Here is a 24,477-nt window from a genome sequence, read left to right as displayed (position 1 = left end):
TAGAGTTTCCATTGCTGAGAAGAGACACCATGACTATGACAGCTCTTATAAAACAAACATTAAAGTGGGGCTGGCTTACAGTTCCAGAATTCATCATCATCATCATCATCATCATCATCATCATCATCATCATGAGAAACGTGGTGGCATTCAGGCAGGCAGAGTCCTAGAGAAGGAGCTGAGAGTTCTACATCTTGATTCTTCAGGCAGCAGGAGACTATGTCACTCTGGGCCTAGCTTGAGCATATATGAGACCTCAAAGCCCACCTCCACAGTGACACACTTCCTCCAACAAGGCCACATCTAAATGTGCCACTCCCTGTGGGCCAAGAATTTCAACACATGACTCTATGAGGTCCATTTCTATTCAAACCACCATATCAACTAATAAAATTTATTACACAAATGTGATTTGACATGTGTACGTATTATAAATAATTATGCCAAATGGATTAACATACAAGTCACCTCACAAACAGCACTTTTCCTGATTTTCATCCAAGTTCACTGAATTATAGACCTAGAGCTTTCCCACTTAGTGTGACCAGACACTGTTCACTTTTACCAACATCTTGATCCTCCATGACTCAATCTTAACTCACCCCTAGCCCAGGACAACTCCCATTGTGTTCGCTGTCAGCTGTTGCGGTATTTACCCTCAGTGCCTGGTGCTTTCCACTCGGCAGTACATCTTCCATGTTCACCAGTGCTGGTGCCTAGGACAAGATGTCTTTTTTTTCAAAGGTTGACTAGAATTTCAAGTCTGTGTATATGTATGTATGGATATATCTATGTTTATATCTGTATCTGTGTGTCTTTACAATATTTCATCCATCCATCCACTGATGAGTTGCTTCCGTATCTTGACTGTTGCTTACAGTGAATAGGAGTGTTGTGAACATGGGATGCAGGTATTTCTTCAAAATGTTGATGTAATTCTTTTGGAAAAACTCAGAATTTCAATGGGTGGGTCATAATGGTCACTGTATTTTTAGTTTCTGAACATCCTCTATGCTGTGTTCCATGATGGCTGTACTAATCCGTGTTCCTACTAACAGTGTACAAGGCTCTTTTCTCCTTACACTTGCTAATACTTGTTAACATTCATTTTCTAACAGCTGTCACGTGATTTGTCACTATGGCAATTTTCATCTCATTGACTGGCTGAACATTTTCTGTCTCCTTTGGCTATTATAATGTTCTTTCCAGAGATATATCTGTAAGGTCCCTTGTCCATTCTTGGTCTGGTTATTTGTTTTGTCTCCAACTTCCTAATATTGTTTGGTAATTTCTTAAGAGGTATCTGGTTTATGAATATTTAAACTGAGATGCCTTTTCAAGCTTCAGAACCACGAACTTGGCCTTGTAGGTTCTGCTGCTGCCTTCACAAGGGAGGAAGAATAGAGAAGAGAGGCAAAAACACAGAGACAACAAAATGAAGAAAGACAGCACTTTCAGTGGGAGAGAGCTTTCTGGACTGAGTCTGATATGGTTTTCTGCCCAAAGAAACGTATGCTTCACAGATATGCCCTTGTGATGATGAAGGACTAACATTTTCAGTTCCCATGGTGGGAAACAGTCTGTCTTTTCTCTCTTTTCAGACTTAAAGAATTCAAAGTGTACAGGTTGGGGAGAGTGAGGTGAATATCATGTCTACCTTATGTCAGATATCGTATTAGTCAGGTTCCTCTGGAGGAACAGATGAGTAGATAAATATGTAGAGAAAGGATTTGATTAGCTAACACAATGCAGTTTGGGTGGTTCAGTAACGGCAGACTTCATACTGGAGAGACTGAGAGTCTGGAAGCTGTTCTGTCCATGAGGATGGATAACACAGAAGTGCCAGTCTGCAGCTGAAGTTCTGAAAAGTTCCTGGGGAACACCTGGTCTTCGTTCCATATTGTAAAGCCGAAGAAGATGGATTCTGATATGAGCAAAGGATCATCATCATCATCATCACCATCACCACCATCACCACCACCATCATCATTGTCATTGTCAATGACACCATATACCACCATATACATAACATAGCATATATGCTCTCCCATGAACATCCATATGCCCTCCATGCAGATGACAAAAAAGAAAGAAAGAAAGAAAGAAAGAAAGAAAGAAAGAAAGAAAGAAAGAAAGAAAAGTAGAGCCATCTTATGTAACCAGTAGAAGCAGAATGGAATTTTGTTTTTAATATGTGTTTCTAAGTCAGAATTGACAGATCAGGTGTTTGTTTACAGTAAAATTCTTCAATATTATTGTCATTGAAATTTGCATTTTATCACATTAAGAATGTTTTCTTCTTTTAGGACCCAGAGCTACTTGCTTTAGGTCTATGGAATTTATTAATTATTGTTATTTTTTGTTGGCCCTGTAGAATATGATATTTTACCCTAGTTTGCTAAAGAAAAGGTGATTTTTTTTTTTTAAAAATCCAGACTCTGACATCCATTTTTGAATTTTCTTAAGTGTTAGATAATTGTTAAATTTAAAGTTCTGGCTGTGGGTTAATTTTGGCTTGCTATCTAGTTACTAAGAGGTTTGGATAGCACTGACTATACATATCTAGGGAAAATATATTTCTCAGTTTACTTTTTAAAAAGAGTGGCAGTCTTCTTCTTGAGTTGAACTGGGCATTAGAAAGTAGTCAAAAAGATGACCACAGGGAGTGGACTACAGGCAGGATGGAGGAGGAGGCCAGGGTTTCCTGGCCGAGAGGCTCTGCCCTTTCTTTAAACCTCTCAAACCATCGTATAGACATCAACTCCCTAAATTCCTGACTACCCTTGTCTTCCAGTCTCTTCAGAACTTGTTATACCTCCTTGAAACTGTCTATTTTTAGGATTCTTAAAAACATTGCAGTAGACTTTGATAGGAAAAATAAGGGGGCTTAAAAACATTATCCAAAATTAAAACGCTATATGTCTACTTGGGCAAAGTGGTTGGCTTTCCTGAACTCTGGAGTTTTTCTGTGCAAGCTGAAGACAGTAATTCTTGTTTAGTCTTTGGAGATTAAACAAGATAAAGATGTAAATTTCCAGTTATGTACAGAGTGGTCTGTGATCACTGGCCCCGTTCTTCCACAGCATTTTTTTTTATGTTCATCATCCCTGCCTCCTCGTGGTGAGCTCAGCATCTTTGTTCAGTGATGCTGAGAGAAGATGTTGTCAATCCAGACCTTGACAGCCCTTTTCTCCTGTGTAAGTCAAATGTCACTCTTGGAATCATGATGATCTTATCAGCTTCTTTTTGCATAACTTGATGGGGCTAGGGAATTATATGCGGTCCAGTAACACTCCAGCATAGAAGCTATGTACCAGAACAAGCGAGATTCTGACAACGTAACCCCTTTAAGGAATTACTTTGATTTCGAAAGACTAGCATGTATATTTTGCTTTGCATTATTTTCATATATTAAACATATATATTTAAATTTCAAAAATAATGCAATAATTTAAAAGAAAGAAACAACTTGGCTTAATTTTGCCTGTAAGGATCGTAGCTTTCTTCATTAGGATTTCTGATTTGAAAAGTAGTGTTTGTGTATTCTCTGTCAACCCTTTAGAAAAATTCACTGCTGGGCAGAAGAAGAGGTTGATAAATAAAAAGTAATTTGTTCATAAAATTTATAAGCTGCTGGAAACGAGGCCCCAGGATGAAAGTGCCAACTCAGCTTTAAGTAGGAGATAATAATCAGAAAGGCAATTGTACTAGTGCATTATGGCACGAATAAATCACACAGCAAGGCTTGGTGTGAGCAGCCTGGAAAAAACAGCCAAGAGAAGACTGTCAAGTGAGGGATTATCTTTATTCCTGGACTTTCTACCCAAGCCATAAATTTAGTCCAGGGTTTCTTCTTCCCAAGACTGAAGGCTTTCTACTGAGTAACAACAAAAGCAACAACACCCCTCCTTTTTTAAAACCAATTTCTAGTGGTTTTGTATGGCTTTCTCTTTTCTCTTTTTTTGAATCAGGGTCTGGCTATATAGCATGGGCTGGTTTCAAGTACAGAAACATTCTCTGCCAGCCTCCAGAGTCCTGTGGTTCTGGGCTATCATGCCCACTGAACAAGCTTTTTCTGTGAACTACATGCTTTTTCTTTAATTTTTTTTTGACCCTAAAACAAGGGTCCCTGTAAGTTCTGCTTAGGGCTGGCAGTATATACCGCCAACTAGCCTGACATGACCTAGCCTCATTTATCTGCTTTCCCATACAGAACATTTGTTGACTGTTGCCTTGACATCCCAAGACAAGTGCTTTCATTGTACATGCATGGTTTTACTACACCAAAATAGCTTAATTTTACTTTTTTCTTTTAATATCTTTTAAGGATCTTCCTCCTATTTCGCCTCATTTTTATTTACTTGCTGGGAACAGAGGCCAGGGCTTTACACATGCTAGGCAAACCTCAGATTTTTTTTTTAAATCTTTTATTTTGAGAGAGGGAGTCTTACCAGCTTCTCAGGTTGGTCTGAAACTCATTCTACAACACTTCACCTTGAGCTTCCAATCCTCCTGCCTCAGCCTTCTGACAAGTTGGAATTACAGGTATGTGTCAAGTCTAGCTATGCTTATATAATGGATGTATTCTTTTTCTACATCTGAATGAAAGACTAAAACATAGGGCAAATGGTTATATTTATTTCTGACTTTTAGTTAACAAGAGGTCATCTACTAGCATATCCAGGCTTGTAGATTAATAGAATATGTAATGTATTTGATTAAAAGCAATTGCTATCCCCACCTTGAATCAGGCATGGTGTAGGCCAGCCATTGACAATGGCCAAACAGAAATATGGTTGGTTTCAAACTCTTCTTCTCAGTGTATTCCCCATCCCTCTGCTTCTCAAAAGGAGGGCCTTCTTTTGAATCATCAAGGCAGAAGGTGTGAGGACTGGGAACAGGGACTCAAGTCAGCTCAGGACTACATGACTCATGCAGTTAGCAGGCAGCAATGGAACTGGGCTTTCTTGTCCCCAGAAACATGTTCTCCTGTGGAATGTGTTTCTGGAATCTCTTGGCATTGTCACTTCTGGAGATCTATTTACCATCTTTTCCTAAATCTGTCATTTCTTCCTTGAAGAAGTATCCTGACTCTGAGCACCGTGTCTCTTCTACCACACTCTGTGCCCCAAGCAATCACAAGGCCTTCCTACATGCCTGTGCTGATTTCCCTCCTACTGACTGCCCTCTCTGCCCATGTCCACTGTCTCTGTGACATACCAGGAAGAGATACTTCTAGTACAGAGCTCAGATCCTGTTTCTTTCTCATCTCATTGAGAATAAAACTCAAAGTCTGTGGGTGGCCTGCAGGCTGTATGGTTTAGCCTTCTGTCTTCACTGGCCTCACCTGTTACAGTTACTGGTCTCTAGAATGTTATGAATAAGTATTTTCTTCAAGCCTCGTCACCTTCCACCTGGAATGCTGGGCCTCTGGTCCCTATGTGGCTTATCCCCTCACCTCCTTAAAGTCTTTGGGCACATGTCTCTTTCTTAGTAAGTCCTCTGCATCATTCCAATGGAATTAATACACTTTCCTTCTCCAGGGCTCCCTCATCCTCCTCCTATGCTTTGACTTTCTCTACACTTGTTTTTTTGTTAAAGATCCACTTAAAGAAAGATAAAAATATAGACAACATTGTTCTCTCTCTGTCTCTCTGTTTCTTTCTCTGATTCTGTCTCTCTGCTTTTCTGTCTCTGTCTCTGTCTCTCTCTGTCTCTCTCTGTCTCTCTCTCTCTCTCTCTATATATATATATATATATATATATGTGTGTGTGTGTGTGTGTGTGTGTGTGTGTGTGTGTGTATGTATGTATTCCTTCATCACCATCCCCTATCTCTCTGAGCTATTCTTGGTTTCTTTCCTTTTCTGAATTAATTACCCTTTCTATTTTCTTTTTCTTTCAGAGATGAGGACCCACCTCAGGGCCATGGGCTTGGCTTGCTAGGTAAGTGTTCTCTACCATTGTGCTGAATCCCTATTCCCACACCTTCTAGTTAATGTATATGTATTCTATCACCTTGTCTTTCCTGATTCCTGAATCTCTTAATATCTCTTTGTCCCTCTTGGTCACCTCTCTACTTTCATGATCTACACATGTGCATGTACACATATTGTACACACAGATACTCATTTCAATCTGGATTCTGTATATAAAAGGAAGCAGGCAGGATTTGTCATTCTGAGGCTGGCTTATTTTGCTTAACATAATGATCTCCAGTTGTATCCATTTTCCTGCAAATGTCATGAGTTCATTGTTCTTTATTGCAGAAAATTCTATTATGTACGCAGATCAGATTTTCTATATCTATTCATGTGCTGATGTATATCTAGGCTGGTTCCATTTCATAGCTATTGTGAATAGTGTTTCAATAAGTGTGGATATTAATGTGTCTCTATGGGCTATTTCCATAGACCCTCTGGGTTATGGTGAGGAGTGTATAGTGGACCACTTTGGAGTTATGTATTTTTAGCATGTTAAAGAACCCCAGAGTGAGTTGTATAGACGCTTACCAAGTTTATACTTACTTTGGCAATCTGTGTTACTCTTCCTCCACATTCTTAACAATATCTGTTGTCATTTGTTTTCTTGATGATAGCCATTCTGAAAGGGGTGAGATGGACTCTCAAGACGTTTTTAAAAGAGATTTATTTGGGTCAATGGTTGGAAACTCATAGTACATCATGGCAAGAAAGATATGTGGACATGACTATAAAATTAGCTGAGAGAGAAATGATAATACTCATCAGATTTCCTGATCCATTCCTCACTTTTTACTCAGCCTAGGCATTCGGCCCATATTGATGGTGATTCCGTCTTTAGTTAACCTCTCTGAAAATATCCTCATCAATGCTCTCAAAAACGTGTGTCCTAGACAATTCTAAAATCTGATCAAATTGACAATTTGATGACCTCTGTCAACTTGGAATCCCAAACACATCTCTAAAACACTCTGTCCCTGACTTCCAAAAGCTTATGGTCATCTCATGATGGAAAATATATTCAGTCCAATTTCAGAAGTCAGAAAAATAGTTTTAATGGTATTGATAATGTTCCAAAGACATAAGTTTACTGTGAGACTCGATGCAATCTCCCAACTGTGAACCCTTGTGAAAAAACAACAACGACAAAAACCCCATGTACTTACAATATACAATGGCACAGAGTAAATGTTTCTACTCACGGAGCAAAGTAAGAAAATATTTACTGAAACAAAGCCAAAATCAAGCAGGACAAGATGAATTTTATAGCTTCAAGCCAAGCATCTGTGGATGTTGGTGGTATGATCTCAGTCCCCACACGCTTGATTAGTGCTACCCTCCCAGGTCTGCCACGAGGCTGCTGTCCTGGGCTGTCCCCACTTGTGCCCACTGCTTCTCTCGGTTCATATCCCAGAGTCCTGGCACTCCTGAGATCCCAGGATCTCCACTGCCAATTACACATTACCACCACCACAGTTTCATGCAGTAGCCTTACAGGATCTTGTTGCTGGGACTCTGATCCTGTCCCATGCTGCTTGGCCTCGGCAGCTTTCTGGAACCTTGACATGACCTCAGTGATCTGGTAACTTGCATTTTTTTGTGACTACAAAGCCAGTGCCTCATGAACAATGCTGCTGAGTTCTTCTGTCAGTGAGGCAGCCTTTACTACAGGTATAGTGGCCCTTGTTTGCTTTAGTGAAGGAACCTAGAAAAACCTTTCTGTAAGAGGTTGTTTCGGAGAACTCATTCAGAGACATTCTCAGTTCAGCTTCTCTCCTTGAAAAGAGATGTCAACGAATTACATTTTTGCAAGCTGGAGTCCTTGATAGGTGGACTTTTGCCCCCAAGCACCACCTTTCCTGTTGTGCCAGTACAGACTAAAAGGTTCCTCTCTAACCATGTCCATTACTTTAATGATTATGAATGCTTGGTGTGAACCCTCCTTGTTAGTACCTTGTTTACACCACTTTCCTCCCTTAGCCGGATGTTTTCCATCTTTTCTCTCACTTCCCCTGTAAACCTGGATGAGAACAGTGAGATGTCACAGTGATTCATATTGCTGCTGCGTACAGTGACACACAGATTCTCAGGATATGGACACAATGTAGCCAGATTTTTTTTTTTTGCCCAGAATATAGTATGAATATCTTTCTAGTTCAAATCCTAATAAAGTTGTTATTCTCTTCTGAAACTTTATGATCCAGGACAGAATACATTTCTGTTGGTGTTCTGATCTCCCGTACTCCCACCAGGATGGATCATTGAACTCTGTGTTATAGATTCATACTATCAACCTTTCCTTTTACATAGGTGCTTGGGATCAAAACTCAGGTCTTCATCTTTGCACTGCAAATACTTTATCTACTGACCCATCTCCCCAGCTTGTTCTTTAGTATACATTTAACAGCTGTAGAATTTATTTATTTATTTATTTATTTATTTATTTATTTATTTATTTATTTGTGTGTGTGTGTATGTATGTACATTTGAATGTGTGCTTGTATGGATGAAAGTGTGTAGAGGCCACAGGTTCCTCTGGGGATGTATATATGCCAAGAGCCTGCTAATTAGTCTAGGATGACTGGCCAGTGAGCCCCAGGATTTTTCTCCCAAGTTCTGGGATTACAAACACACATCACCACACCTTATATTTTACATAGATGCATTCATCAAACTCAGGTCTTCATGTTTGCGTGGCAAGCACTATTACTGATTAAACTCTCTCCAGGCTTTCACTATCTTGTGAATTAATGAAGGATCACATTTATGCTATTTCACTGGCTAATAGATTTGCCTGTATTGCTATCTGTCTCATTAGGCTCTTGAAAATAAAGTGGTCATTTTATGTTCCCTGTATCTCTAGTTCAAAAACAATAAAATAAAATAAAATAAAATAAAATAAAATAAAATAAAATAAAATATTTATTGAGTACATTAAAAGAAATCAAGGAATCAAGAGAAGTAAAAATGAAATAAACTGTCATAGCAGATAAAGTTTCTAGGGATGCTAGGAGGGGTCAGAGGTTACAGTGTGTCTGTAACCTCTTAGAAGCACAGCAACTCTTGGAAAGGAGAGCATTTAACTGGGTCTGGCTTATAGCTCAGAGGTTTAGTCCGTTCTCATCATGGTGGGAAGCATGATAGCACATAGGTAAACATGGTGCTGGAGAGGTAGAAAACAGGTAGAGAGGTAGATAGGTAGAAAACAGGAAGAGAGAGTGACATTGGGCCTGGCTTGAGCTTTTGAAACCTCAAAGCCTGCCCCCATAGTGACATACTTCTTCCAACTAGGCCACACCTATTCCAACAAGGCCACACTCCCTAATATTGCCACTCTCTATGAGCCTGTGGGGGCCATTTTCACTCAAACTATTCACATAGTAAGAGGAGAACTTGGGGTCTGGAATGGAGAAGGTGCTGGAAACATCTGAGCAGGAGTGAAATGGAGGACCAGACAGGAGTTGCAGTGGATGAGCGCTGAACAAGAGGTGACTGTCCAAATGTTGAACTGTGGAGGACACTGTCCAGAAATGTGTGAGAGAGTAAAGAGGAGTCTAGTTTGTGGAAAATCAGGTTGGGGCAACTATACCCTGTTTATTAGTGTAAGAGAGAAAGAGATCTAGGCTACTTAGAAGAAATGATGTAGTAGGATATTGGGAAGGACACAGTGTCCTCTGACCTCTATGTGCACATTGTCCTCTGACCTCTATGTTCACACTGTCCTCTCACCTCTATGTGCACACTGTCCTCTGACCTCTATGTGCACACTGTCCTCTGACCTCTATGTGTACCCTTCCCCACAAATAAATAGATGATAAATAAATGCAATCATAAAACTGTATAAAAAGCAGACAGGAGAAAAGCTTATGGTAGAAAGAAGCAACTGTAGTGGTCTCCTGGCTCTCCTTGGTTGCTGCCTGGTTTTACATAGAAGGAGCAAGGATGAACAGGACGGCCATGACTTTCCTGCCTGCCTGTTTACCTACCTCCTACCTATTTGCTTGTCTTTCTACCTGCTTCCTCTCTCCATCTGTTAGTACATCCATTTTCCCATGCAGGTGTTCATTCATACAACAATGTATTTTTTTCCTTAGCCCATGGTGTCCTAAGGTGAGGCCTACACGCAGGAAGCTTTCTTTAGATCACCTGTAGTCTTCTAAGGCAAACTGGGAAGTTTCTAGACTTCAAATGGTCATATGCAATGATTTTTCTAACTTGAGATCACTTTGAGGCCAGCTGTGAACAGTGCGAGATGAACAATAATGGCTTCGTAATGTTTAGAACCTTGATCGTCTCCGTCCCTTACCGTTCTAAACCTCCAGCTAACTGTTGGCATGCACACCCTTCTCTTGTAGCCCTGGGAAATTGAGCAGAGGCAAATTATTTCTACTTTTCCCTGCAATGTGCAGGAAAAGATTGGGAAATGGTGTCTATTGCCAGCCATACTTGCCACTCCAGCCAATGAACTTTGGAAGGGGAACAAAATAAAGAGTAAATGGAAGAGATGAAAATCAAATCCACCCTGACTTGACTCTCTGTCCAGTTGATGGACCCTATAGAGGAACCACATTAACACTGCTGTGTGTTTTAATGACTGGACAACTGAATATGCTCACTCATGCAGGACATTTATGGATCATTAAGTACCCTGTTCCTTAGCAGTCAAGCTATTGCACATAATTACCCAGAGTTCATCTTCCCTCACTAGACTAGAGTTTTAGACTTGATGTGCAAGTCACCATCAGTGTGTGAAATACCTAGACATAGCTCCGTGCCACCCGAAATCATGTTGGGAAAGCCCCTTTAGTCTCTGGCTTGAATAGCCTATGCTAAATGCCTGCTTTAAAGCACTGTCTTTGGGGCAAAAATGCTGGATGACTTGATCCCCCTAATCATGGTTGTAATCTACATGGGAAGTAGATTACAGAGACATTGGTTTTGTGGACTCAGAACACATTCTTGTTGCCCTCGACTCTGAATCTGGGCTTAGAAAGAATTTAAAAATAATGAGGGCAGTTCACATTAGAAGTTTTCTCAGCAGATGGGTCATAAGAGGCCAGGTTTGTAAGCTGATGAGAAGCTAGGGTTGTGACTTGGAAACTAGGCTTTATTTCAGGGAGTGCCAGGGAACATACTCTTGTTCCTAGATGTGAAGCTATTATTGTCATAGCACTAAGATTGACCTTAAAGAGGGACTGTCTTGGACTTTAGGAAGATTCCCATGTGGCTATTTCGCTTTCACTCAGTGCTTTGCTGGGTGTCCCCAGGGGTGCACCTGGAGGTGGGACATGAACTTGGTCTTCATTGGAGAGAAGAGAGTCTTCTTTCTCTCCACAATTTGCCTTTGGATTTCTGATTAAAAATATAACATATTAAAAATATAACATTTATAAAATATATGCTAATTATTGCTAATTATAAAATATTTTCCAGATTAAAAACAGGCAATCCCCTTAATTGTTATCTTACAGGTAGGATTGTTTATTTTTCTAGAAAAATTTTATGCATCTATGAATGTAGGTGTTAGATCATTTTTATTAGTACTTTTCAGATAAAGGCATGCTTTATATCCACCAATACATAGAAATCTTTCTCAACGTATCTCTCGGATAGCTCTCTGTGCTCATACACACAGTTATTAGCTCATTTTTAAATGCTTATGATCATTTCATTAGATGACAATGGCTTCTATAATTAATCACTTAATTTAAAAACATAAATAACTCTGCAATGAGATATTATGAACATTAATTTTTGCCTACGTGCTTAATTATTTTCTTTGGACAGATTTTTAGATGCCTAACAGCTATCAAAAGAAATATTTATGTAAGTTAAAAATTTGCTTTACATCAACCAATTTATTAGCTTCAAAACCTGACCTGATCCTGATATTCACTTTGCCAGTATCTAATAATGTTTGTTTATTTATTTACTTATTTATTTATTTATGTGTGCGTGCACAAGTGCACATTGTGTGTATGGAGATCAGAGGAAAGCTTGTGGATGTTGGTTCTCTTTTGCTACATTTACATGGGCTTTGGGAATTGAACTCAGATCATGAGGATTGTGTGGCAAGCACCTTTACTTGCTGAGCCACCTCTCCAGCCCAGGAAATAGAAGTATTTACTAGATTAGGTTTTATATTTAATTCCATTTTAATCCAAACAGATTTCTAAGAATCATACCTGTATTAATTTTGCTGAGCTATTTTATGGCCTATTAAATAATTTTTTATACATTTAAAATAAATATTTTGTGAACATTTGAAAAAAGTCTGCTGTTTAGCTAGATTCTGATTTGTCATGAAGGGACACTATTAATATGTATTATCTATATATTACATATATACATAATTTTGTACTTCGACATATGTGTTATTAGAGCTGGTTGCTAACTTTTCTGCTATCTCTACAATGATAGGTAAGAAATAAAGAAGGTTTTGCCAAACCTTTCTTTCTGTTTCTAATACTGCTTTTTACTTTTTGGAGAGAGTATAGTAAAGAACCTAGGAGCACTGATATGACCTCAGAATGCCTGGTGTGAATACTAGGTCCTCCATCACCATCCACGGACCCTGGACAAACTCTATCAACTCTCAAATCTCACCATCTTGGGATGAAGACATGAGTTGATGCAGAGCTTGCCTGGCCCGTGGTGAATATTCCACTACTCCACGCACCTGACTCTGATAGAGTCAGGGCCCACAGTTGCTATCCATTTGATCAGTGAATTTATCAATGTAACGCTTTCTTGGTCACACATAGCACTTTTTCCTTGACTCGTCTATGCTGATGTTAAGATTGCTGTTTTGATGTCCTCTTGTTGTGTTTGCTCAGCGTCGTCCATTTGAGTTGGCTGTCAGTGATCATTAGACATTGGTTCTAACAGTCCCAAGGACAAGCTCCTTGTAGAATGTGGCACAGTATTTACATATAATTACACGTTCTTCCACATACTTTAAATTACTCCTAGATCACTTATAATATCCAATATGAACTTAACGTTATATAAATAGTTGTTTTATAGTATTGTTTAGGAAATAATATCAAGAAAGAGAAAGCCTGTATGTAGTCAGGACAGACAGTTTTGTATTTGAATATTTTCCACCCTTGGTGGAACACATGGATGAGAGACTCATACACATGGAGAGTTGACTGTGCTATGATCTGCATGGCTTCTACTCATTTTAATATTGTTATAATAGAAAGCCTGTCTGTGCATTGATTTTGTACAGTGTGATATTTTGAAATATGTGTACATTATGGCATGTCTAAATAGAACAAATTAACATACATCTTACCTCACGCACTTACTGCTTTTTGTGTTAGGAAAGTTGAGCGTCTTATAAACAACAGAATTTTATTTCTAATCGTCTGGAGGTTGATAAGTCCAATATCCACATTAAATTGGCAGATTTAATGTCTGGTGAGGCCTGTTTGTGAGTTCCTAGAGGGCTGTCTTTCTGTTGTGTTCTCACATGACCAAAGGGACAAATGAAATCCCTCAGGTAGCTTTCGTAGGGCACTAATCTCATTCATTGGGCTCCACCTTCATTACTAATCAACTCCCAAAGTCATCTCTACCTAACAACATCACCAGGGGGTTAGGATTTCATTTTATGAATTTTTGGGGCTATACAAACATTCAGACCGGCTCTAAATTTGGGTAGCTGTATTTTCAATTTTAAAAAGATTATCTCTTATAGTATATCTATTGTAAATGACATATAATTTAGTTTATTTTTAAAATTAGCCTGAAAATTATTATCTTTAAAAAAGGGAACTTAACCTGTTGGCTCGTTGGGGATAGTGGTATCTTATCCTTTTGCCTTTTGTTTGTAGATCATTGACCAAGGTTGAGGTTTTGTTCCAATGATCATCTGATGTTGGGTAGCTAAGCCCAAGGCTTTCTTTCTGGGACCCTGTGCTTTCCTTTTCTATTTAAAAAATTTTATTTGTGTGTGTGTGAAGTGTGGTATGTGTAGTGTTTGTGCATGTGTTTGTACATGTGTGTGGTGTACTTGTGGGGTGTGTGTATTGTGTGAAGTGTGGTATGTGTGGTGTTTGTGCATGCGTGTTTGTGTGTTTTTGTGTGCGTACATACATGCTTGTGCAAAGGCCAGAGGTTGATCTTTTTAAACTCCTTTCCACCTTATGTTTTTGAGGCAGAGTCTCTTACTGATTCTAGAGCTTAGAAATTTGGTAAGTGTAGCTGGCCAGTGAGGCTCAGAGACCTTCTGTCTCTTCTTTCCTAGTGCTGGGCCTATAGGTGCACACCTCTATACCTGTTGTTTACATAGGTGATGAGGCTCTAAACTCGGTCCTCAAGCTTACACAGCACGTACTTTACCAACTGAGTTGGTTTTCTCTCTAGGAATTCAGTTTTCTTTATTGTCTTAATTCATTCAGTGAGGATGTAATAGTCTAGGTATTTAAAATTTTAAATTAAAAAATAACACAGTGGATATATCTTCCTAGACACTTCCAATATATATATTGGCTACATCTAATCCTTACAAGCTCAGCAGGTAGGCATTAGTTTTTAGAAATAGGGAGACTGAAGGCATATAGGAGAAGGTATATAGGAATGCTCTTGAGGAACTACAGACAGTTTGTAATGTGTTAACTTTTCCCATTGTGTATGTATGACTATGGAGCCGGGGCAGGATCTAGATGCTGATATTTGCCGAGTCTAAGTGAATCCATTGAGGACTATGGCCAGGGTCACCTAGCTTGAGTTTCTAGTGTAGACAGGTTGTTCTTTAATGTATAATTCACTGTCAGTGTGTCTTCAGGGCTAAAGGTGAAGGAAGAGTTTAACTCCGGTTGGGGATCACAGAGTATGTTTCACCCTGTTGCTCTTTTTTGCAGAAACTGGTTTAGGAGTTGCGGGCATCTGTGGGTTCAGGTGGCACAGGCTGCTGGGGAAGGGCAGGTCTGTGCCTTATCCATTATTGTATCTCCAATGCCGTGAAGAATGGCTGATCCCTGGCAGGTGTTATTTCTTAAAATGACCTGAGCTCAGAGATGGAAAATGGTCTCGCATTAACATTTGAGTTATGAGGCTTTAGGAAAAGGCTCATAGAGTAGAAATGCATTATCTTAAAATTAGGCTCTCTGCAGCCCCTGCAGTACTATGTATAAGCAATAAAAATAAAACGTGTTTATAGCTCCTTCAATAGCTCACTCTGGACTAAAGCAGCGTGCCCTTTCCCTGGGAGACGGTCTGTGTCACCCTGGGAGGGAAGAATAACACTGATGTGTGGATGACTGTTTTCCCTGGTAATGCTGATGAGGACACACAACCTATAAAAGTGCTTTGGAGACAGCTGCTGGGGAGACGTATAGCCCCTGATCTCACTGGGATTCCATATTTGAAAAACAAAACAACAACAAGAACAAACAAACAAAAAACCCTCCGCTAACTCACATGAAAACTCCCAGCTTCCATCAGGGGATGCTGCTGTGAAGCTCTAATGAGATCCCTAGGTGAACCGGGCTTGCGAGTTATTTATTTATTTATTTTAATAAGGACCTGTTTGACTTTCGCAGATATCTGGTTAGACCTTGATTGACTGTCAAGCTTTTTAAGGAGCATTGATTTTTTTTTTTTTTAACCGATGCTACATTGGGATGATGAGGTCATTGTGTTTTGCCATGTTATTGAAATTCTCATTAGGGAAACTTGGAGGTTGTAATAAGTCTGTCTAGGCCCTTACTCTCTGTTTGTGCTAAGATCGAAAGGCTGGAAATGCTGAGCTATGTCGAGATGACAAAGGTGAAATGAACAAGAAACCAAAGAAGTTCAAGCAGCAGCAACACAAAACCCCCAAACCACATACAACAACAACACAACCCAAAACTCCCAAACCACATACAACAACAACAACACAAAACCCCCAAACCACATACAACAACAACACGATACAACACCCCCAAACCACAAACAACAACACAACACCCCCAAACCATAAACAACAACACAACACAATACAACACAAAACCCCCAAACCACAAACAACAGCACAACACAATACCCCCAAACCATAAACAACAACACAACACAACACAATACAACACAAAACCCTTAAACCACAAACAATACAACACCCCCAAACCACATACAACAACAACAACACAACACAAAACCCCCAAACCACATACAACAACAACAACAACAACAACGCAACACAAACAGTATCCAAAACCTCTTTTCCTCTCTAATGGTTAGGGGGAATTTTAGAATTTTCAGGATTTTAGAAAATGGTGGCTACTGGTCAGAGCTCTTTCTTCTAAGTAACAGCTGAGCAGAGCCCCGTGTAGATCAGGATCTGTTACATGTCTTATCCCACGAGCATTTTCTGTGTGCTCACTATACCTCTGTAAAGTAAGCCCCATTATCCTTCTTTTATAAATGAGCAAACTGACTCTCACAGAGGTAGGGTCACCTGTTGGAGACTGTTTAAGGGGCCAGAGGAAGTAGTAGGTTTCAGTCGGGCTGTGCCTGATTCTAGAGTCCACAGTTGAAATCGGTAATTGTATCTGGTGGCTGTGTGAGCCAACTAAAGTTCTCACTGTGGAAGGCCACAGCATAAACGATAAGCCTTCTCTTCCAGAATAGAGTCCTAGAGAAAATGGCAAACAACTCAGGGCCTTTGGATACATCCTCTTGACCTTCCTCATCTGCAGAAAACAGCCACCTGAGTCCCCCTTCCACGTGAGTGAGGCCATGCTCAGGGAAGGGCTGGAGAGGTCCGTGAACAGGGCTGGATTCCTCCTGCTACCATCTATTGATCAGCAGTGGCCAGAAGCTTTAATCCTATTAGAGTCTGCAAAGCCAGTTTCCATCTCTGGCGCCTGACTCAGGTTTCAGAGCGAAGGGAAAATGTATGACATCATCCTTGCTTGCATCTGTGCTGGGTGGCTAATGAAATTACGCGATGGGTTTGAAGACTATTAAAGTCAATGTTGATCCTTCTTATTATTAAGAGTACTTTCAAATTTACTGCACCACGAGGCAGTTTTGAAAGCATCATTTTTCATAGGTGTGTTCGTTGCTGTAGATTTTAGTACACATCTCCGTGGGATATTGGGAGCGAGGACAGCACAGAGAATCAATTCTGAAATCTGCAGGATGAAAGTGCCTATAGTTCTTCTGCTGGAGGGAGGAAAAGATTCTGGGATTGTTTTTTTCATAATTAGGCATTACAGTGACCTTGCATTGAAAAAAAAAGCCACAAAATGTGTTTGGCAGAGAAATGTGAACTACCATTGTTGCCCTTAACAACAGTTAATAGTGTGCAATTTAAGTAGTGTGCAGAAGAGAGATGAGTTCAGCCACACTGAGCAAAGACACTGAGCTAGCCTAAGGATTGCATTCCAGTCAGGGGTGGGTGGGTGGGGTGGGAACTGTGTTCACCCTGTCATCAGCAATCTCCTGGGCCCAGATTAGTGAGAAATTCTCAGAAATTTTTTCTTTTAAATACACACACACACACACACACACACACACAAACACACAGAGAGAGACAGAGAGACAGAGACAGAGAGACAGAGACAGAGAGACAGAGAGACAGAGAGAGGAGTTAAGTTTATGTATCTTAATTGTACAACCCACTAGATTTGTACACATACACACAGCAATATACACACAGTGAATTGTCATCCATATCAAGATGGAGACCATTTCTCACACTCTTTTTCCTTATTCACTCATTTATTATTATTTTTAATTTTTTTTACTTATTCACTTTATATCCCACTCACTGCTCCTCCTCCTCCCACAATCCTTCCCCCTCCCCACTCTCCTTCTCCTCTGAGCAGGTGGGGGACCCTTGAGTATCCCCCCACCCTGGCACATCAAGTCTCTGTGAAGCTAGGCATACCCTCTCCCACTGAGTCCACACAAGACATCCCAGCTAGAAGAACACATTCCACAGACAGGCAAAAGCTCTTAGAAAAGTCCCCACTCCAGTTGTTCAGGACCCACATGGTGGTCAAGTTACACATCTGCTACATATGTTTGGGGAGGCCTAGGTCCAGCCTTGTATGTTCTTTGGTTGATGGTTCAGACTCTGAGAGCCCTAAGTGCCCAGGTTAGTTGATTCTGTTGGTCTTCCTGTGGAGTTCCTATCCCCTTAGGGGCCCACAATCCTTCTTCCCATTCTTCCATAAGGGTCCCCAAGCTCCAGCCACTGTTTGGCTGTGGGTGTCTGCACCTGTCTGAGTCAGCTACAGGGCAGAGCCTCTCAGAGGACAGCCATGCTAGACTCCTGTCTGCAAGCATAACAGAGTATCATTAATACTGTCAGAAATTGATGCTTGCCCATGGGATGGGTCTCAAGTTGGGCTGGTTATTGATTGGCTTTTCCCTCAGTCTGTGTTCCATTCTCTGTTCCTGTATTTCTTGTAGACAGGATACAATTTGTGAGTTTTGTGGGTAGGTTGGTGTCTGCATCACTCCATTGGGGTTCCTGCCTGGCTACAGGAGGTGACCTCTTCAGGTATCATATCCCCAGTGCTGTGAGTCACAGCTAAGGACACACCCATTGAGTCTTAGGCACCTCCTTTATCCCAGGTCTCTGTCTCTTCCTGGAGATGCCCCCTACCTCCTCACCCCTGTCAGTTGCAGATTTCCATTCATTCTCATGGCCATCTGGCCATCCCTGCTCTCCTTCCCCACACCTGAACTCCTCCCATTCCCTTCCCCACTTCCTTACCCACCCAGTTCCCTCCCTCCACCTGACTCTTAAGACTATTTTATTTCCCCTTCTAAGTAAGACTCAAGCATCCTTGCTTGGGCCTTCCTTCTTGTTTAGCTTCTTTTGGTCTGTGGAGTGTAACATGGGTATCCTGTGTTTTATGGCTAATATCCTCTTATCAGTGAGTACATATACCATGCTTGTCCTTTTGGGACTAAGCAGGATGATATTCTCAAGAGCCATCCATTTACTGCAAAATTCATGGTGTCTTTGTTTTTCAATAGCTGATTAGTGTTTCATTGTGTAGATGTACCACATTTTCTTTATCCATTCTTCAGTTGAGGGACATCTAGGTTGTTTCCAGTTTCTGGGTATAACAAATAAAGCTATGAACATAGTTGAGCAAGTGTCTTTGTGGGATGGTGGGGCATCTTTTGGGTGTATGCCCAGGAGTGGTATAGCTGGGTCTTGAGATAGAACTATTTCCAGCATTTCCCACACTCTTAAAGAGGCTTTCCCATGATTCTCTCCATCCCACCGTGCTCACTATTTTGACTTTCAGATCTACAAGTCAGTTCTGTCTACAACTAATGCACTTCACACAAATTCAAGCAAGTTGAATAGTCACATAAATGGGACCATACACTATGTATCCTTTATGTGGGTAAGTGTGATAGCCCAGGGAAACCTGAGAATGTGCTATCCTTTGTAAGTGACTCCTTTTGTCAACATTCTGTTTCAAGTCTTATCCATGCTGTCCTCCCTGGTGATGTGTGGGTTCATTCTCCAGCAAAGATGACCCGGACACCCTTCTCCAATGGCAGATGATGGTCTTTTCTACTTTCTCTTGATTTTCCTGTAAAACCAAAACTTCTGGGTCATTTAAAATGCATTTGATTACTCAATTAAGTTTTTCTCTTTTAAGTTTTTATTTATTCTTTGAGAATTTCACACAATAGATTTTAATCACATTCTCCCCTCCTCTTCTCATGTCCTCCCTACCTCCATATCTACCCAACTTCATGTTATTTCTCTTAAAAAAGAGAAATCAAAGCCCAAATACACACACACACACACACACACACACACACACACACACACACACACAGAAATCATCCAATTTGTGCTTGCCAACTACTCCTGAGTATGGGGTCTTCTGTGGAATGTGGTTGATGTACCCAGTGTCACTCCACTGAAGAAAACTGATTTTCTCTCTCCTAGCAGCTACCAACTGCAATAGATTAAGGGACTTTGTACCTTCTTTTCTCCTCTAGCTGGGATTTTGTCAGACTTGAGCTCATACAAGCCTTGTCATCAGAGTCTCCGTGAGACCATGTGTGCAGCTGCCTTGTCTGTCTGGAGAACACCATCTCTTTGAAGTCCATTGATAGTTCTTGCAGCCTTTTGTCCCCCTCTTCCACAAAGATCCCTAAGCAGGTTTGAGACATTCTTCTTAGTAAAACTAAGTAGTGCAAGCTGGCCTCGCCTGGCGATGTAATGCCACCATGCTTGGCTGAATGTTCAGTTCTCTGCTATCACAAAGTCCCTTTCCAATGGGAGCAGGTAGAATGTTTGTGAATTAAATAGTTAAAAATGACCAGTTGAACTCATCCACACACTATTCAGTCTGTCTTTGCCAAAACTGAAATGTTGCCTCAGGATCTTGCTCAGCAAAAGTTCTGTAAGATTTCCAAAAGTGAGACTGCCAGGGTTTATTTTGAAGGGATTTAAAGCTTCAGTAAACTCCATCGACATTTTCAACTTAGAAATTACTGCTAGCCCACGCAGTTGGTAATTGGTAAGTAACGTTAGGCTGGACATAGAGGTAGGGCCCGATTGGAAGTGTGCCATTTCCGTGTGTGTGGAAGAAAGACCTGCATTTCAGGATCTGTTCACACCTGGGAGGACTCTCCAGATATCTATGAGGTCCACTCAGGATCACTGAACGGAGGCAAAATAAGATACACAAAGTAGCTGAGCAACATTGAATAAGCTGTAAGGGAGGACTGTGGGATGAGTCAGACTCCCCACATAGGGACAGGTAGCAATGGGCAGGCAGACTTTTTCCAGGGCTGGCAGTGTGGCTCAGGTGGCATGAGTGAACAGATTCATGTATTCTCTGTAGGCAATTTGATGCAATGGGCTAGCCTGCTCCAAGCTTCTTCATGTCTCTTGGGAGGAATAAAGGCAGTAGAAGGCAGCAAGTGTTAGGATAACATAGGTTTCTCCATATAGGAGGAGGCATGAGACTTCTGGGAGAAGCTTTGCTCCACCTCTAAAAAGCCTGTCACTATCTAAAGAAAAGGGATGCAAAGAAATGGTGCCTGTGCTTAGAGATGGGAGAGGGCACCTACTGGAAGAGAAATGGCTGAGTCTTTAAGGAAAGAAGAGGAGCCTGATCCTGTAGGCTGAGGAACAAGGATGCTTTAGTGCAGGTTTGGCAAATACTGATGCCTGCTTGTGACCTGTTTCTGGAAAGGAAGATTTATCATAACACAGCTGTACCTATTTATCTGCCGTTTGTACCATAGTGATGGAATTCAGCAGTTGGAGTGGAGACCACATGAAGGCTGAAATAATTGCTTTCTGGACCTTCATAGAAAGATGCACTGAGCTCTGTCGCAGGCAGAGGGTAGCACACAGCTGGGTACGGGAGAAAGTGATAGTGTGCTGAGAAAGCAAGGCAGGCGACTACCAATGATTTAATGCTGGTGGGATGTGAAACAGACCCAGGGTGGTTGGCATGGGGTGAGGGGATGGTAGAGCCGTGAAAGATTCTGGTTTGTTCATCAGGAAGCCATCAGGATGGCAACCCTGGGTGATGAGGTTGAACAGCAGGACCTCAGCCTCTTCAGAACTTTCCATTCTCTGCAGAGCAATTTTTCAGGCAGAGAGAACAGTTCTACTAAGTACCTACAAAAAAATGCATGCACGTTGAATAGAGGTCTTAAACTGGTGACGAATTTCACCTACAAGCCGAAAAACCATGTGCAAGAGAGTTTCAAGGGATGAAACTGGCCCTTTCTGGTGGCTTGGGGAAGGGGCTTCAAGAAGACAGAGGGATGCTGCTGAAAGGCTGAATAGAAGATGAAGTAGGAAGATGGCTATGTTAGGAATAGAGACACTAGTGAGAGGCTGAATGGAGGATCCAAGACTATTCACCAGGGAGAATGAAAGAGGGAGTGGAGTTGAGGAGACAACTTCCCTTTGTAAAATAAGATATTTGTTTCCAGGCTGGTAGCTCAGTAGGTAAAGATGCTTGCTGCCAAGCTCAGTGATGGAAATTCAATCCCTGGGACCTATCTAGTTGAAGAAGAGAACCAGTTTTGGCTGGTTGTTTTCTGGCCTTCAAATGTGCACTGTGTTCCTCGACCCCACTAAATAAATACATGCTAAAAAGAGTAAAAAAAAAACTTTATTACCACTCCACTGCATGAATTAAACAGTTATTACTGCATGGGTGATTTTCTCCACGCCTACAGCTTCTGCTTCCTTGAGAGATTTTCTTTACTCTTTGGCTTCTGGGTGTAAGCTACACTGCTTAAGATAATGATGGGAAAATACTGATCTGGAAGAGGTGGGGTTTGGAGTTGAGAAGAAACTCAGGTCCTAGGTGAGGGATGTGATAAAACAGGGCATGCAGGACTTAGACAGAGGCTGGTAAAATATGGTTATTGATTTTGGGCAGCCTCTTGGACAACGATGAGGAGGAAGGAGACTTGGAGAGTTTAGGAAGAGGTATTTGAGATGACTCCTAGTACCTGTGAAGGTAAAAACAATGAATTCCAGGGTGTTTCCTGTTGGTTTATGCTGGGTTCTTTTGGATGCTTTTCAACAACCTAAAGATGGAAACTGTTGTCATTTAATTCTTCGCTGTCAAACAGTTGTTAACATATGACACTGTGCAGAGATTTGACCAGATAGGATTAATTCTCATTCCTATATATTTCTGTTTTGAGTTTTCAGTTTTATTTGAACAGTTTTGTTTAGGTCTAAGACAGTGAACATATTTCAAGTGTACAGTTTTGATAAATGTACACTCATAAAATCATAACAATCAAGACAGAGAGTGGCCCAGGGAAAGTAAAAAGATGGGAGAAAGCCACTGTCCCTGTCCCTAGACCAATGCTACTGTGCTTTCTGTGTTTACGGATCAGTATTCCCCAGAGTTTTATATAAGTTAAATCATATAACATATGCGATTATTCTTTTAAATTTTGAGATTAGAATTATGTAATTTCTATCTTCCTTTTCCTCTCTCAAAGTCCACCCAATACCCTGCCTTGCTCTCAAGAATCATGTCTTCTTTTCTCATTAATTGTTTTTACATGCATATATGCATATACACACATATATTCCTAAATATATCTTACTCAGTCTGTAAAATGTTACTTGTATGCTTATGTTTTCAGGGCTGACCATTTGGTATTGGATAACTAGTTGGTGTGCTCTTCCCTGGGGAAGACTATTTTTCATACCGTGACTATCTTAGGTTACCTGTAGTTCTTTGTATAGGGTTGGGGCCTCATGGATGTTCTTTTGTCCATTTTAGGGTGTCCATTGTTGTCCTTGTTTGGCTCATGTTTAGGCAGTCATGTTGGTGAGACTTTATGGGCATAGCTTCTGACATTACTAGAAAACACAGTCTTATAGCAGACTCCCTGATCTTGCTCTCCCAATTGATCTTTCCACTCCCTCTTCTGCAATGTTCCCTGAGCCTTAGGTGTGGAAGTTGTTTTGTAAATGTATCTACTGGGACTGTACTCCACACACAGACACTATTTCTTCTACAAGGGAAATTCTGGCTCCTTTTATTCATAATATTTATTTTGAAATTCCCATTTTTTTGGTGCATATATCTATAGTTTAGCCCTTCTCACTGTTGAGTATTATCCCACTGAGTGGATATCCCACAGAGTACTTATTCGATCAGTGATAGATGTTTGAGTTGTGTCCAGTTTCTTGGCCATCAGAATAAAGCTGTGTGTAAATTTATGGTTCTGGTGGGTAGGTAGTCTGGAAATGAAGAGATGGGTTATATGGTAGATGTATGTCTTGCTAGCTAAGAAATTGCCAACCCGTTTTCCCAAATTATTGTTAAACTTTACATTCCCATCTGAAGTGCACAAGTGTTGGCTTTGTGTGAATTTCTCACGAACACTTGGTCTGCACAGACTGTTTCACTATGTAAATAGGAGCACAGGGGCAGGTTAGCGATACTGAACACGTGCTTATTTGATGCCAATATATCTTTGGTGAGGTATCTGTGCACACTCTTAGTCCATTGGGAATTGAGCTACTGTGCTCCAATGAGTGATTTTAGCAGGTCTTTCTGTACTCTACACACAAGCCCTTTATCAGATTTAAAAATGTATTTTCCAATTTATGTTTTTGCTTTTAATTAGCAGAGCCTTTCAGAGTTGATGTTTCAAACTTTGATAAAGTCTAATTTATTAACTTTTTATGGATTACACTTTTGGTGTCATAGCTAAGAAATATTGATATATTCCAAGATCATGGAGATTTTATCATTTTTTCTTGAAAAATTAATAGTTTGAGTTTAATTTCATGTAGTTTTAAGCTTGAAAAAACCCTCAATTTTTGCACCAAATATGACACATGAATTAGGGGTCTTCCTTTTTTCCTTTCTCTTCTTCCTCCTAGTTTAAGGTTATTGATTAGTTCCTACGTCATTTATTGAAAAGACTATCTTTTCCTCCACAAGCTTGCTTTCATACGTTTGCAAATACAATCCATATGTTTATGAGTTCATTCCTGGTTTCTTTATTATGCCCC

At 40.5% G+C, this 24,477-nt stretch overlaps 1 long non-coding RNA gene across 1 annotated transcript in view; it reads left to right on the top strand.

Annotated features, from left to right (window-relative positions):
* Positions 1 to 24,477, top strand: part of LOC114635738 — a 156,870-nt gene that overhangs the window by 18,891 nt on the left and 113,502 nt on the right. Inside the window, exon 2 of the long non-coding RNA XR_003713519.1 lies at positions 5,906 to 5,946. This is a non-coding gene — a long non-coding RNA (uncharacterized LOC114635738). The remainder of the gene's footprint in view (positions 1 to 5,905; positions 5,947 to 24,477) is intronic.

The sequence above is a fragment of the Grammomys surdaster genome, unplaced genomic scaffold (genome assembly GCF_004785775.1).
Source record: "Grammomys surdaster isolate TR1022 unplaced genomic scaffold, NIH_TR_1.0 99, whole genome shotgun sequence".
NCBI lineage: Eukaryota > Metazoa > Chordata > Mammalia > Rodentia > Muridae > Grammomys > Grammomys surdaster.
Note: the sequence above shows the minus strand (reverse complement) of the source record. Positions and strands in the feature narration are given on the sequence as shown.